The sequence below is a fragment of the Bos javanicus genome, chromosome 11 (genome assembly GCF_032452875.1).
Source record: "Bos javanicus breed banteng chromosome 11, ARS-OSU_banteng_1.0, whole genome shotgun sequence".
Classification (NCBI taxonomy): Eukaryota; Metazoa; Chordata; class Mammalia; order Artiodactyla; family Bovidae; genus Bos; species Bos javanicus.
The window spans coordinates 64,430,860-64,446,431 of NC_083878.1; the positions used below are offsets into that span (position 1 = coordinate 64,430,860).

The following is a 15,572-nucleotide window of genomic DNA, read 5'->3' on the forward strand; positions in this document are numbered from 1 at the left end:
TAAGTCAACTTGAACTGAGTTTTCTGTTGTTTGTAATCACGTTCAACTTATAATACATGGCACGTATTGTGTGCTTACTATGAGCAAGTCATTATCACCAGACCTTTAGATACATTATTTTATTTCATCTTCACCACAATCCTTTGACAGCCCTTAAAGGGCACTGTTATAACCCCCATTCTAAAAAGGCAAAATTGAGTCACAAATTAAGTAAGTTGCAAGAAATTTTGAGCAGATGTTAAGAGTTGAAACCAGATTCAAGTCTAGGCAGTCTGAATCTAGAATCTGCGCTCTTAAGCAGTATGGCACAATGTCTCATCCATCTCCTAATATCATAACAAAACATCCTAGACATCTTAGTCCTAAAGATTCCTGTAGAAGGTACATTATATTGATAATCAGCAATATTGTCTCCTCGGTGTTACAAACTCTCCTTCATATGGCTAATTTATCCACTCAACATTTACTGAAAAAATTTATAAATATTGCCTGAAAGCTACATGCCAGCACTGTTCTAAGCACCAAAGTTGTAATCCTGCTCTCATGAAACTTAATCTCATGGTAGGAATAGATAATAAATATAAAGTTTAGTGTCAGGTAGTGGTAAATGTTACCAAGAAAATTAAAGCAGGGTAAAGAGACTTCCCAAAGAAAGCTGTAAAAATGATGAGTACTACAGGAACATGTAATGTAAATTCATCAGTATAATTAGGTTAAATTTTCCAAGGCAAAGATGAGAGATGGGCAGGTGGGGAATCAGTAACATCACATCACTTGATATATTTTCTATCTCTGTCACACCCAGTGTGGACATCCAGAAAACTGGAATTTTCAGACAGGCATAAGGGAAATTGGAAAAGAGTACAATTCATCTAGGAGGTAGGTACCCAGATAATCATAGCAAGAGTCCCTCAAACAGTCAGTTACTTCTCTGCAGGGTAGGTTAGGGGCCTAGACACCAGATTAACAACTAGAGCCAAATGTTAGCAAATGACCCTTGTCAGGAACTGTCACACAAACAGGACATACCTGGGGACAAGAGTAAGGGGAAATAGCCAAGTATGGGCTGTTCAGGGAAAGTCAGAGAAGCAAGGCAACAGCCAACACTAAATTCAGTATGATTCTGAGCAATATGATATACAGACTTTGGATTCCTTTTATACTATCAGCATCAGGAACTAGTGTCTGAACCTATAGGAAGCTATTGCCATCGATTGAAGTTTAAGAGAAATACCTCTGGAAAAGGTTTTGATTTTGCTTGGATATGAATGATGGGCTGAAAGACATGCTCCATACTGGCTTATATAAAACAACAATATTATCAAACAATGAATAAACAATTGGCAAATACATTACTGATCAGTAGAACTTAACTATATCTTTTTTTTTTTTTTTCAAGTAAAAGTGAATTTACTCAGGAATAGCAGAGGAATTGTAATTTGGGAGAAGCAAGCTATAGAAAAATCCGTGGGCAAGACCAACAAAGAAAGAACATTATTTTACAGAGAAAAGAAAGGAGTTGGGAAAGATTATTTTGAAAGCAAGTCCATTGGAGAAAAGTGAGGGATCAGGGTGATGACTCTTTCTCATTAACTGAGTTGTTGGGGTAGTCAGTTCTTCTAAGAGATGCAACGTACACCTTTTCCTGTTGGGGACTGTCACTGATGACTCCCTTGTTGAAAACTTTTTCCTTGGGGTCTGTAATTGACAATTCTTCTTGTAATGGAACTCCAGTTGTACTGCATGAGAGCTCTTCTTTCTGGCCTGCTAACGCCATATGAATTGTTTCACTTTATTAATTTTCACATAACACAGCAGTAAAAGGTCATTTTACTCTCCCATCTCTGCTCCCAATCCACTTTTAGAAACATACAAATCATAGAGAATTGATCTAGGAGCTCCACAAGCAGAAGGCTGATGTGTACCATGAGAGATGATGTCCAGATCTTCTGTTCTGCTGAGTTGTTCCTCTGGGTTACAGCTTCCCATGGCATCTGGATCCACCATAATGGACTCCATCTGTCTGGTGAGAAACCACAACAATAAGTTGACAGTAAATGCAAAAGCACTGAAGATTCTTGACCACATACCTCAGCCTGTGGTGGTGGCCATTGCAGGGCTGTACTGGACAGGAAAGTCCTGCCTGATGAACTCCTGCTGGTGTCGGAGAGTCTCCCGTGGAGATGTGGGACACTGGTGGCTTGCTCTGGGGATGGGGGCACTGCAGCAGCAGCCCTGGAATGTGCCCCTTGGGGCAAGCCCAAAACGTAACCACATTTTTGAATCTGAATATACTTTAAAATAGATTAATAATTGTAATACTAATAAGTTAATAGATTAATAATTGTAGCTACTGATAAGTTAGACTATTAAAAATGAAGCATGGTCAGTTCTCTTCCAATGAACCATGTATTTGTTATACTCGACTGTTCAGACCACAAGCTTCTCCCCATTGCAAAGTACCCAAGGGGACATTGAATTTCTGGCAAAATTCGCACTCCTAGGAAGTCTGAGTGATCTCAAGGATTTCTTTTACACCAAAGAGGAATGAGGTTCAGTTGCCACCCCAATCTCTGTGTCTTTTTCTCAATCAAAAGTTGGCTGGAACCACAATTAAGCGTGTTGAACCATCCACTTTAATTGGATGCCTCACACATCATAAAAGTTAACCATTTTATGCCCAAGGTATTGACACTGACCTACGCTAAGTCATGGTAGGTTTCAGGGTGCTCACAACCCTTGCTTCTCTGCTACTGTGTATTCACACTTGCTTACCAAGTCAGTTTGTGGTTTCCTTTCTTTCAGTTCAGTTCAGTCACTCAGCCCTGTCCGACTCTGTGACCCCATGAACCGCAGCACACCAGGCCTCCCTGTCCATCACCAACTCCCAGAGTCCACCCAAACCCATGTCCATTGTGTCAGTGATGCCATCCAACCATCTCATCCTCTGTCATCCCCTTCTCCTCCTGCCCCCAATCTTTCCCAGCATCAGGGTCTTTTCAAATGAGTCAGCTCTTCACATCAGGTGGCCAAAGTATTGGAGTTTCAGCTTCAACATCAGTCTTTCCAATGAACACCTACACTGATCTCCTTTAGGATGGACTGGTTGGATCTCCTTGCAGTCCAAGGGACTCTCGAGAGTCTTGTTCAACACCACACTTCAAAAGCATCAATTCTTTGGTGCTCAGCTTTCTTTATAGTCCAACACTCACATCCACACATGACTACTGGAAAAAACAGCTTTGACTAGACGGAGCTTTGTTGGCAAAGTAATGTCTCTGCTTTTGAATATGCTGTCTAGGTTGGTCATAACTTTCCTTCCAAGGAGTAAGCATCTTTTAATTTCATGGCTGCAGTCACCATCTGCAGTGATTTTGGAGCCCCCCAAAAATAAAGTCTGACACTGTTTCCCCACCTTATTTCCCATGAAGTGATGGGACCAGATGCCATAATCTTACTTTTCTGAATGTTGAGCTTTAAGCCAACTTTTTCACTCCACCCTTTCACTTTCATCAAGACGCTCTTTAGTTTTTCTTCACTTTCTGCCATAAGGGTGGTGTCATCTGCATATCTGAGGTTATTGCTATTTCTCCCAGCAATCTTGATTCCAGCTTGTGCTTCCTCCAGCCCAGCGTTTCTCATGATGTACTTGGGATATAAGTTAAATAAGCAGGGTGACAATATACAGCCTTGACATACTCCTTTTCCTATCATTACCCGGGTAACCTGAAAGCTGACCTTTGGATCAGAAATACTCTGCCAACCTTGATGCAACCAGACCAAAAGGCAGAGGAGAGGGAGATTTTAGGGAATGTGGAGGTTTATCCTGGTGAGCTGGGGAAAGGTGCTCTGAGGAGGCAGAGCTTGGGGACCACAGATGGTCGGGCTTTTCGAGCCCAGTTGTGAACTGGGAGGGGTGTGTATAGTCAGCAGCAGTGTTGGCTCCAAGAGCAAGTCCCGTGGTGTGCCAGACACACACACACACACACACACACACACACACACACACAGCAAGGGAGGAGGCTGGAGAGTAGAATTATTGTCCATGCGCCATCAGATCGTGCCGCAAGCTCAGGAACCTCCACTGACCCACCCTCGCGCATGCGCAAGAGGAATGGTCACTCTCTGCATCCTCATCCCTGAGCCACCGAGCCAGGTTCAGTTCAGTTCAGTCACTCAGTCATGTCCGACTCTGTAACCCCATGAATTGCAGCACGCCAGGCCTCCCTGTCCATCACCAACTCCCGGAGTTCACTCAAACTCACATCCATCGAGTCAGTGATGCCATCCAGCCATCTCATCCTCTGTCATCCCCTTCTCCTCTTGCCCCTAATCCCTCCCAGCATCAGGGTCTTTTCCAATGAGTCAACTCTTCGCATGAGGTGGCCTGGGAAGTACTGGAGTTTCAGCTTCAGCATCAGTCCTTCCAATGAACACCCAGGACTGATCTCCTTTAGGATGGACTGGTTGTATCTCCTTGCAGTCCAAGGAACTCTATTTCACAACTACAGGGAATAGCTGGAAAACCACCAGGGATGTGGGCTTACAATCACATGGGACTAGAGAAAAGGGGCTCGTGGGTTGTAATGTCTGATTGTTCCTGTTCCAATCCCAGCACCATCACTTCCAGCTGTTAACACATCTGCAAACCTCACTAGCCTTTCCTAAAATGGCAGTAATCATTGTGCTACCTTCAGTTTTGATTGTAGGGATTAAATGGGATAATAAATTTAAAGTGCTAGGCCACTCAATTTATCTCAACTCTTGTTATCATCATGAAGAAAAAGTGCAGGGCTCTCTGCTGAGAGAGAGGCAGTGGTTTTGGCTGAGTCTTTCTTCTCAGCGTGGCCCGTTCTGCTCACAGCCTGAACCACTACAATTCCTGTTTCACTCTAGGGGCACAGGATGTACTTATCTAATGCTTCTTTGCTCATCAATGAATTAAGTCCTTCTCTCAAAAGGACTGTGAGGTCTTCCCAGACAAAGGTTATGAGTATTGCCTCTGCTGATCACTCCCTCCCTGCCCAGCCCCACCCTCACTCCCTTAGCCCTCCCCTTCCTGCCCTGCACAGAACTGGGCATGTAACAGCTTCCACCCTGTCCTGTTTTAGTCTGTTTTTACATCTGAATCATTTCCCCACTGTTGCCATCTCTTTGAGAGTAAAGATTGTTTTATGGATCAATTGCATCTCTAACACCTAGCATGATGCCCATTGCATTGTAGAGGGTAAATAAATGTTTATTGAATGAAATGTAAATAAATAAAAATTAAGTGCTATTTTTGCATAAGATATATTTCTTAGAACATTCTTACAAGTGAGCTATGCATCCTGCTGTTTTGATCTGAGGTAATTTGAAAATCCACAGGAAACTCGACTAAATAATACTGTAATTGTAGCCTCTCTCTCTCCCCCCACTCACACACATCTCTCTTTCTTTTCTGTGTGTGTGTGTGTGTGTGTGTGTATGTGTGTTCTTGGTTTTCTAGAGACCAGGGAAGTTTTTGTGGGCTTCTCAGGTGAAGATGTGGGATTTATCCCTGGGTCAGGAAGATCCCCTCAAGAAGGAAGTGGCAACCCACTCCAGTATTCTTGCCTAGAGAATCCCATGGACAAAGGAGCCAGGAGGGCTACAGTCCATGGGGTCGCACAGAGTTGGACATGATTGAGCATACACAGAGAGGTTTATATAGATGGTACAGATTCCTTGGTAGAAGGTACAGGTAGCTGGCTTTGGCTTGGGTCTCTACACCTATCTCACCTTGACTGGCATGAATGTAAGGGCTCTTTCCTACATATTTGACTGTCCACTGCAGAGAGGCCACCAGCCCTGCAACTTGGCTAGGCTGGGGGACAAGGAGTGTCACTGTCCAAGGCCAGTTTCATACCAAGAGATTCATTCTAGGCCACACAAAGTGGGAGAAGCCACTGATCCTCAGAGACAGGGCAACTTTTTCTGTTTTGGGGTGTGTGCTCAGTTGCTTCAGTCATGTCTGACTTTTTACTACCCTGTGGACTGCAGCCCACCAGGCTCCTCTGTCCATGGGGTTCTCCAGGAAAGAATACTGGAATGGGTTGCCATTTCCTTCTCCAGAGGATCTTCCCAACCCAGGGATCAAACCCACGTCTCCTGTGTCTCCCTTATTGCAACAAATTCTTTACCCACTGAGCCAACTGGGAAGCCCTTTTATGGGTAATTACTGGGCTCCAAAATCACTACAGATGGTGACTGCAGCCATGAAATTAAAAGACGCTTACTCCTTGGAAGGAAAGTTATGACCAACCTAGATAGCATATTCAAAAGCAGAGACATTACTTTGCTAACAAAGTCTGTCTAGTCAAGGCTATGGTTTTTCCATTACCACTCCAAATAGGAAAAGGAGTGGTAATGTATGGATGTGAGAGTTGGACTGTGAAGAAGGCTGAGCACCAGAGAATTGATGCTTTTGAACTGTGGTGTTGGAGAAGACTCTTGAGAGTCCCTTGGACTGCAAGGAGATACAACCAGTTCATACTGAAGGAGATCAGCCCTGGGATTTCTTTGGAAGGAATGACGCTAAAGCTGAAACTCCAGTACTTCCCAGGCCACCTCATGCGAAGAGTTGACTCATTGGAAAAGACTCTGATGCTGGGAGGGATTGGGGGCAAGAGGAGAAGGGGACGACAGAGGATGAGATGGCTGGATGGCATCACTGACTCGATGGACATGAGTCTGAGTGCACTCCGGGAGTTGGTGATGGACAGGGAGGCCTGGCGTGCTGCGGTTCATGGGGTCGCAAAGAGTCGAACACGACTGAGCGACTGATCTGATCTGATCTGATTTGACTGTGGTAAAAGGCTTCTTTCCCTACTGTCCAACTTAGTAAACTGGCATGCATTAGTTTATCTTCCCAAAGCAGATGGAATATCTTTGGTCATTTCTTCCTACTATTATAAAATAAATGTCAAGTGGGCCTTAGGAAGCATCACTACGAACAAAGCTAGTAGTGGTGATGGAATTCCAGTGGAGCTATTTCAAATCCTGAAAGATGATACTGTGAAAGTGCTGCACTCAATATGCCAGCAAATTTGGAAAACTCAGCAGTGGTCACAGGACTGGAAAAGGTCAGTTTTCATTCCAGTCCCAAAGAAAAGCAATGCCAAAGAATGCTCAAACTACTGCACAATTGCCCTCATCTCACACACTAGCAAAGTAATGTTCAAAATTCTCCAAGCCAGGCTTCAACAGTATGTGAACCATGAACTTCCACATGTTCAAGCTGGATTTAGAAAAGGAAGAGGAACCAGAGATCAAATTGCCAACATCTGCTGGATCATCAAAAAATCAAGAGAGTTCCAGAAAAACATCTACTTCTGCTTTATTGACTATGCCAAAGCCTTTGACTATGTGGATCACAATAAACTGTGGAAAATTCTGAAAGACATGGGAATACCAGACCACCTGACCTGCCTCTTGAGAAACCTGAATGCAGGTCAGGAAGCAACAGTTAGAACTGGACATGGAACAACAGACTGGTTCCAAATAGGAAAGGGCATCCGTCAAGGCTGTATATTGTCACCCTGCTTTTTTAACTTATATGCAGAGTACATCATGAGAAACGCTGGACTGGAAGAAGCACAAGCTGGAATCAAGATTGCCGGGAGAAATATCAATAACCTCAGATATGCAGATGACACCACCCTTATGGCAGAAAGTGAAGAGGAACTCAAAAGCCTCTTGATGAAAGTGAAAGAGGAGAGTGAAAAAGTTGGCTTAAAGCTCAACATTCAGAAAACTAAGATCATGGCATCTGGTCCCATCACGTCATGGGAAATAGATGGGGAAACAGTAGAAACAGTGTCAGATTTATTTTGGGGGGCTCCAAAATTACTGCAGATGGTGATTGCAGCCATGAAATTAAAAGACGCTTACTCCTTGGAAGGAAATTTATGACCAACCTAGATAGCATATTCAAAAGCAGAGACATTACTTTGCCAACAAAGGTCCATCTAGTCAAGGCTATGGTTTTTCCAGTAGTCATGTATGGATGTGAGAGTTGGACTATAAAGAAAGCTGAGCGCTGAAGAATTGATGCTTTTGAACTGTGGTGTTGGAGAAGACTCTTGCGAGTCCCTTGGACTGCAAGGGGATCCAACCAGTCCATTCTAAAGGAGATCAGTCCTGGGTGTTCTTTGGAAGGAATGATGCTAAAGCTGAAATTCCAGTACTTTGGCCACCTCATGTGAAGAGTTGACTCATTGGAAAAGACTCTGTTGCTGGGAGGGATTGGAGGCATGAGGAGAAGGGGACGACAGAGGATGAGATGCCTGGATGGCATCACTGACTCGATGGACATGAGTCTGAGTGAACTCCGGGAGTTGGTGATGGACAGGGAGGCCTGGCGTGCTGCGGTTCATGGGGTCCCAAAGAGTCAGACACGACTGAGCGCCTGAACTGAACTGAACTGAACTGAATTACTCCTTGGAAGAAAAATTATGACCAACCTAGATTGCATGTTAAAAAGCAGAGACATTACTTTGCTACCAAAGGTCCGTCTAGTCAAAGCTATGGTTTTTCCAGTGGTCATGTATGGATGTGAGAGTTGGACTATAAAGAAAGCTGAGTGCCAAAGAGCTGATGCTTTTAAACTATTTTGTTGAAGAAGACTCTTGAGAGTCCCTTGGACAGCAAGGAGATCCAACCAGTCCATTCTAAAGGAGATCAATCTTGAGTATTCATTGGAAGGACTGATGCTGAAGCTGAAACTCCAATACTTTGGCCCCCTGATGCAAAGAACTGATTCATTTGAAAAGACCCTGATGCTGGGCAAGATTGAAAATGGGAGGAAAAGGGGACAACAGAGGATGAGATCATTGGATGGCATCACCCACTCAATGAACATGAGTTTGGGTAGGCTCTGGGAGTTGGTGATGGACAGGGAAGCCTGGCATGCTGCAGTCCATGGGGTCACAAAGAGTCAGACACAACTGAGCGACTGAACTGAACTGAACAGTTTGAATTGGAATCAAGTTGTCCTGCAAAATGGTACCAATGTTTTTTCCTTTAGCATCATCATGAGTCTTCCTAAGGATGGTCAAAGGAGATATTACAAACGAAGTCACTATCCAACCTACTGTTCATTTCCCCACTGTCAAAAGGCACTGGTTCAGGTAACACATATATAAGAATAAGCAAATAAAGCCCTGTCCTCTCCTCGCTTGCCATTGGCTAGCATGACTCAAGTTATGCTCAGTGTTTATGATAGGTTGCCCCCGGCTTGTATACCTGGAGAATCTTTGCTCATTTAACCCTTCTGCTTCCTCTCCCCAGCACCAGTAGAGACTCCTCTTGACCTGGTAACATTTCTGAGTCTTCTCTGCTTATCTGCTTATCTTTTGAACCAAATTCTGGGGCATGCATCTCTCTCTCCCCTGATCTTACCAGCAGTGAATACATTTTAAAGTGCATTTACTTGACACATATTTACAAATCTATCTAGTGGGGAAACCAAAGGGCCGTTTGACAGAACTTGCATTCACTTGGGACATCAAATCTTTACTTTTGACATTAAATTCAAATGACTCGATGCTGTCATTTGTCCATATAGTGTCACAGAGATAAATAGATAGGATTGAAAAGCATTATACAGATTTAAACTGTATTCCTATTACTGGGCCACACTGCCTTTAGGATACCACATATTAATACAGTTCTTGTTAATAAATCCTATAATCATCTTCTGAATAATACAGTTACATTACATTTTTGGTGAAAGTGTTAATTTGTTCAGTGTAAACATTTAAAACAGGCTTCTCAGGTGGTACAGTGGTAAAGAATCCGCCTGCCAGTGCAGGAGATACAGGTTGGATCCCGGGGTCAGGAAATCCCCTGGAGAAGGGCATGGCAACCCACTCCAGTATTCTTGCCTGGGAAATCCCATGGACAGAGAAGCCTGGTGGGCTATAGTCCAATAGGTAGCAAACAGTCAGACAGGACACAAACTGAGATGCATACCAACATTTAAAAACTTGCTACAGTTCTTTGTAACCCTCTTGTGACATGTTTTCATTACTTATGAAAGCTCAAAGGAGTAAGAAAAAGAAAGGGAGCAAGACAGCCCCATCTTCTCACACTGAGCGGCAGCCTCCTGTGTGGTGAAGACTCCAGGCCCTCAGGCTGGGACAGGCCCTTTGGAGGGGTCCTGTGCTTTGTAAAGGACACTGCCTGCCAACATGGCCACAAAGATTCTCCTGAGTAAGGAAGAGGCCACCGGAGGCATGAGACCTGGTTCTGTTTTTCCCCTCCTATTTTACCCCATTCCTGTGCCTCCATTCAGAATTCACAGAAAGCAGAAACCTAAACATTTTAAATAAGTAACTTGAAGAATTATATGATGTTGAACCATCCTACTTAAAAAAAAAAAAAAAAAAAAAGATAGTTCTGTGGATTCTAAAAGCAAATGGTGGACTATAATATTAGGCACTAAATTTCTACTAATTCATAAAAACTAAAATAGAATCCATTAAGAATAGTGGGGTACTGGTGCAAAAGGAGATGTAAATTATCCATGATCATGCTTGAAATGCAAAACCTGATCGTGTTTGGCATCGGGCCAGCTACCATTAAAGTAATTATTTTTAATCATCAGCACTTGGTGACATGAATACTCATATTTGTTGATTTACTGAGAAAAGCACTTTATATTGTAAATAAAAAGGATGGAAAATATACATTTGGATTTTAGAACAAATAATAATGATTATTCTTGCTTTTTGAGAGCCTTTCATTTTATACAGCCATGAAAAAAAAAAAAAAAGCCTGTTTCTGTGTGGTTCAGACATGGGCCTGGTATAAGTGTCATTTGGGGCAAGCATGAGCTTATTTTTATGTCCTATTTTTAATGGAATAGTTGGTTCTATTCTTAAATGAGGATTGGGGGAGGATTTCTGGGGATACCTTTAATGGTAACCAAAGGAGACATAGAAAATGGCTACTGAAATGTACCCTAAGAAATGTACCCATGAGCACCCTCAGAAACCTTGGGACAAATTATTACTTTTCTTCTACTGCAGTTTCCCAGCTCCTGCTGGAAACTGAAAGGTGAATCATGCTCACCAAGGAAATGGGGACCAGAGGGGGCATTCTAGGCAGGCAGAGATTCTTGCAAAGGAGTCTGGGAGATGGCGCTCTGTGGAGGAGACAGAGGAGTGCCTGAGATGAGATGAGGCTTCCAAGTGGACCAACCGAAGAGCACAGATGACCTTTCACTCTGTTCCAAGCAATGGATGTCTCCTCCTAAATCCACGATTTTCAAGCCGAAGTGCACTGGAAAAATTACCCCAACTTACTTGTTTTTTTATTAATTTTTGTTGGGGTCTAGCTGCTTTACAATGTTGTGTTAGTTTCTGCTGTGCAACAAAGTCAGTCAGCTGTAAGTATACATATATCCCCTCATTTTTAGATTTGCTTCTCTTTTAGGTCTCCACAGAGCACTAAGTTCCCGGTGCTATAATAGGGTCTCATTAGTTATCTATTTTATATGTAGTATTAGTAGTGTATATCCCAGCCTCCCAATTCATCTCACCCCCCACTCCCCACTTGTTATCTGCACACTTTGTTCTCTACTTCTATGTCTCTATTTCTACTTTACAAATAAGATTATCTATACCATTTTTCTAGATTCTGTATATATGCATTAATATTTGTTTTTCTCTTTTTGACTTACTTCACTCTGTATAACTCTAGGTCCATCCACATCTCTACAAATGGCACAATTTCATTTCTTTTTATGACTGAGTAGTACTTCATTATATATACGTACCACATTTTCTTTATCCACCTCAACTTCCTTATAATGCAAACTTCTAGGTCTTATCAGATTCCCTTCCTTCAAAAATTCAGATTGCTGGGCCCAGGGCAGGGCCCAGGAGCTTGCATTTTATCCAGCACTCTCTTGCAAGCACCTGCCTCCACCCCTGCACTTATTCTGAGGCATGCAATCTCCCTTTGAGCAGCCCTGAAGGATTTTGAACAGAGCAATGATCGCTTCGTTGGCTGTCTGGAAAACGGACTGCAACAGGAAGTTGGCTGGCGGGGAGAGCAGTTATTGTAATAACTGAATTCTTGCTGCCATGCTGGGAGTGAGACAGAGGGAACAAAGCTGAGAAGCAGTGGGTAGGGGCATCTGAGAGGGTGTGAGGGCTGGTCACATGTGGGCTCCGGGGTGAAGGACCCTTAGTACTCTTGGCGCAGGGGACTAGAGAGGTGGGGGGTGCTCTTATTAAAAGGAGGGCTTCTTTTTGTTTTCTGGAGGTGAGTGGGATTGGGAAGGAAATCTCAGGGAAGTGATTGTACGTGTTGGACAAATATCACTTATTTAATATGTGGGACAACTTAATGGGAGTCATGAGATATATGTGAAGGTCTCTCCATAGATGAAAAATGGGCCACCAGAGGGAAATGTGTAGGGAGGGTGGAAAGGGACATTGTTTCTCCCACAGTGAAAGGAGACTGCAGAACATCCACTGTTTCCTCCTGCCTCAGGAAAAGCACTGCTCTTCAGTTTTTTCTTCCTATCAACTTCACACCCCAAATGAAGCCTAATATTAGCAAACTGCAACACCAAGGATAATAAAAGCTGTTCATCTTGATAGGAATGTAATCTAATAAGAAAAAACGTAAATTTTTCGAGCCCTCAAAGTGCCTGGAAATCCCCCTCAAAATCTTCCTATAACTCAAGGCAAAAGCTTTTCTCCAGTTTACTCACTTTTTCTTGATTTACCCATATTTGAGATAAATGACTTTTCGGTTTTTTGTTATGTTTTAACAGAGGGATGATTGACAATCAATAGTTTAGTTTCAGATGTACAGCATAGCGATTCAACATGTGTACACATTCTGAAGCGGTCCCCACAGCAAACTTAGCTACCGTCTGTCACCTTACAAAGTGAATGCAGTATTATTCACTGTATCACCCACGGCCATACATCACATCTCTGGGACTTACTTAGTTTATAACTGAACGTTGGTACTTCTTAATCCCCTTCACCCATTTTGCCCAACCCCCTTCTCTCTGATAACCATCGATCTGTTCTCTGTAACTATGATTTTTGTTCGTTTTCATGTGTTTACTTATTGGGTTTTTTTCTGTAATCTTTTTGGACTTTGTTCTCTTGCACTGGCATTTTATCTTAATAATTTCCAAAGCTTTTGGTTTTATTTTTCTTTGACTATCACAACAGTATTACAAACTTTTTTTTTTTTTCATTTAATTAGGCACAATTGTAAGGGCTAGCCTGGAAACCTATCACATGTAGTCAATTCTGTGGGAAAACGTGTTCCAAAGATCTGTTTGGGGAACACAAATAAATTGTAGCTGGCGATACAACTGTAGTTGGCAATTTATTATTGCCAGTATTTAGCAGTATCATCACAGACTATTTCTTAAAATAATGTAATGTTATTGTCCACACACTAATAGGGTTTTGGGGGTTTTTTTAAACAAAATATTCTTTTGGAAGGAAAACAGCTTGATTTTATAGGAATATAATGCCTCATTAGGAAAACATATTTGAACAGAAGTGGCTGAGAAAGGCAAGCATATGGTTTAACCAGAGGATGTTAAGACTGGAAAGAAAACTCCACCTGATTTTCCCATATGTGAAAACAGCATGGCCAAAGTCTGGGAAACAGACCCCAGGGACCATAGGGGGCCCCTATTCTTTGGCTCCCACTAAATTCATATGATGCTGCCTTCAAATCATTCTACTAAAAATACTGGATTCTTACTCTGTAATCCCCAGTGGAGATCCAGGCCTGTGTTGAAGAAGAAAGGGGACTTACTTATGCCTAGCAGAGAGCATCAAGCTCACTTTTTATCCTTTCATTTTCAAGTTCTCGGGCAAGAAGCCAGAACACTAATGTGAGTGTTCAAAAGATAGGCTTGGGGTTTCCCGGAGTGGGGGGCAGGGGGAGATGGGATTGAGCAGGGATGGATTTTACACAGTTAGACTTGGCCTTCCAGAAGTCACTTTTCCCATAATTTAGCCAGCCTCCTTCTGTGAGCTACATTACCATTATTCGCCTCAAGGCCAGGATTTTCCACGCTGTCTTTGGACACACACATACTACCTGGCCCAAATATTTTGCAAGTGGGCTCCCCATTCTGCTGGAAAATAAATCTCATGCCAAATGTAGATTTCCAGTGTAATCCTGTGTATTAATTTTACTCACACTCTCTAGATGGCAAAAACACAAGTCACTCCCTCTATTTCATTGACCATGACCTGAACTGGATAATGGCTGGTTCTCTGAAGACGGTGGTGCTGGAAACAGTTACCCACTGCTGACTCCTTGGCTTTCAGGTTATGACTGGCAAGGGGGGAGGTCTGAGTATACCAGTCTTTATCCTAAGACAGCTATACAGCAAAGCACAAGCCTTCTGGTCTGGAAGGAATTCAGAATAGGGTTGTCGTAGTGGAAAGAGGCATTGATGTTTTGTTTTATTTTATAATGATATAATTTTTATTTTGAATATACTTTATTTACTCTTATTTTAGGGACCCTCTCAAATTTTATGAGAGATCTTTTATTCTGATAATATGTTCTTGACACGTAGTTGACAATTTTAGGCAGTTAAACACCATATTTCTCTTATGGTCAACTAGGAATTATATTGCTTTACCAAAGAATCTGAACAAAACATTCTCCCTTCCTTTTCCATCTTAGTAGTCTCTTTTCTTCTCCCCTTCTCTTGTGTCTTCTCTTGCTTTCTGTGAGTGTGTGTATGTGTGTATGTATTGTGGGGGGGGGGGTGTTTGTAGAAAAATGAAAACCAATCTGCCAGAAGTTTTCAGTTTATTCAGGTTAACTGCCATACAGTAAAATGCATCCTTTCTTGATATATAGGTTACTGAATTTTGAAAAACATATACATGTACCGATAGAGATATAGAGTATTTAAATCACCCTTCGAATTTTCTTTATGTTCCTGTGTAGTCAATCCCCTCTCCCCAGCCCCAGAACCAACTAACTTGTTTTGCAGTTTCTTATTTTTGCCTTTTTGTAATGTCATATAGGTGGAATCATACAGTATTCAACCCTTTGAATCTGACTTCTTTCATTCAGCATAATACTTTCCAGATTCATCCATGTTGCTCCACATACCAATTCTTTCATATCCCCACATACAATTCCATGTTATGGACACACATGCACCGATGTATTTGTAGTACTCATTTACCCATTTGTGAACATGCGGGTTGTTTCCATTTGGAGGAATTTATGAATAACGCTTCTATAAACATTTGCATTCAAATATTTGTGTGTGTAGCTTTTTGAAAAGACAGTTGATGGTTTAGTCTGGGAGGATGTAGGAAAGCAAAGGAATATTAAAAGAAGAAAATCTAGTGTGTACTTGTTAGAGACAAGCTGAGACTGCAAGGGGGAAGAAAGAATTTATGCACGAGTATGTGGAAGAAAATGACTGCGGGAAAGTGTGTCTGTATGTACAGCCTTCTTTGCTGGGGGGATGGTGGGAATGCAGACAGACAGGCAGTAGTCAGTGGAACCAGTTGCCACCCCGTCTAACGCTG

At 42.4% G+C, this 15,572-nt stretch overlaps 1 long non-coding RNA gene across 2 annotated transcripts in view; it reads left to right on the forward strand.

The window, feature by feature from the left end:
- Nucleotides 1–9,720, forward strand: part of LOC133257220 (uncharacterized) — a 42,083-nt gene extending 32,363 nt beyond the window's left edge. For both annotated transcript variants that reach the window (XR_009739454.1, XR_009739453.1), the window contains 2 exons: nucleotides 1,866–2,026; nucleotides 9,047–9,720. This is a non-coding gene — a long non-coding RNA (uncharacterized LOC133257220). The remainder of the gene's footprint in view (nucleotides 1–1,865; nucleotides 2,027–9,046) is intronic.
- The last annotated feature ends 5,852 nt before the right edge of the window (nucleotides 9,721–15,572 follow it).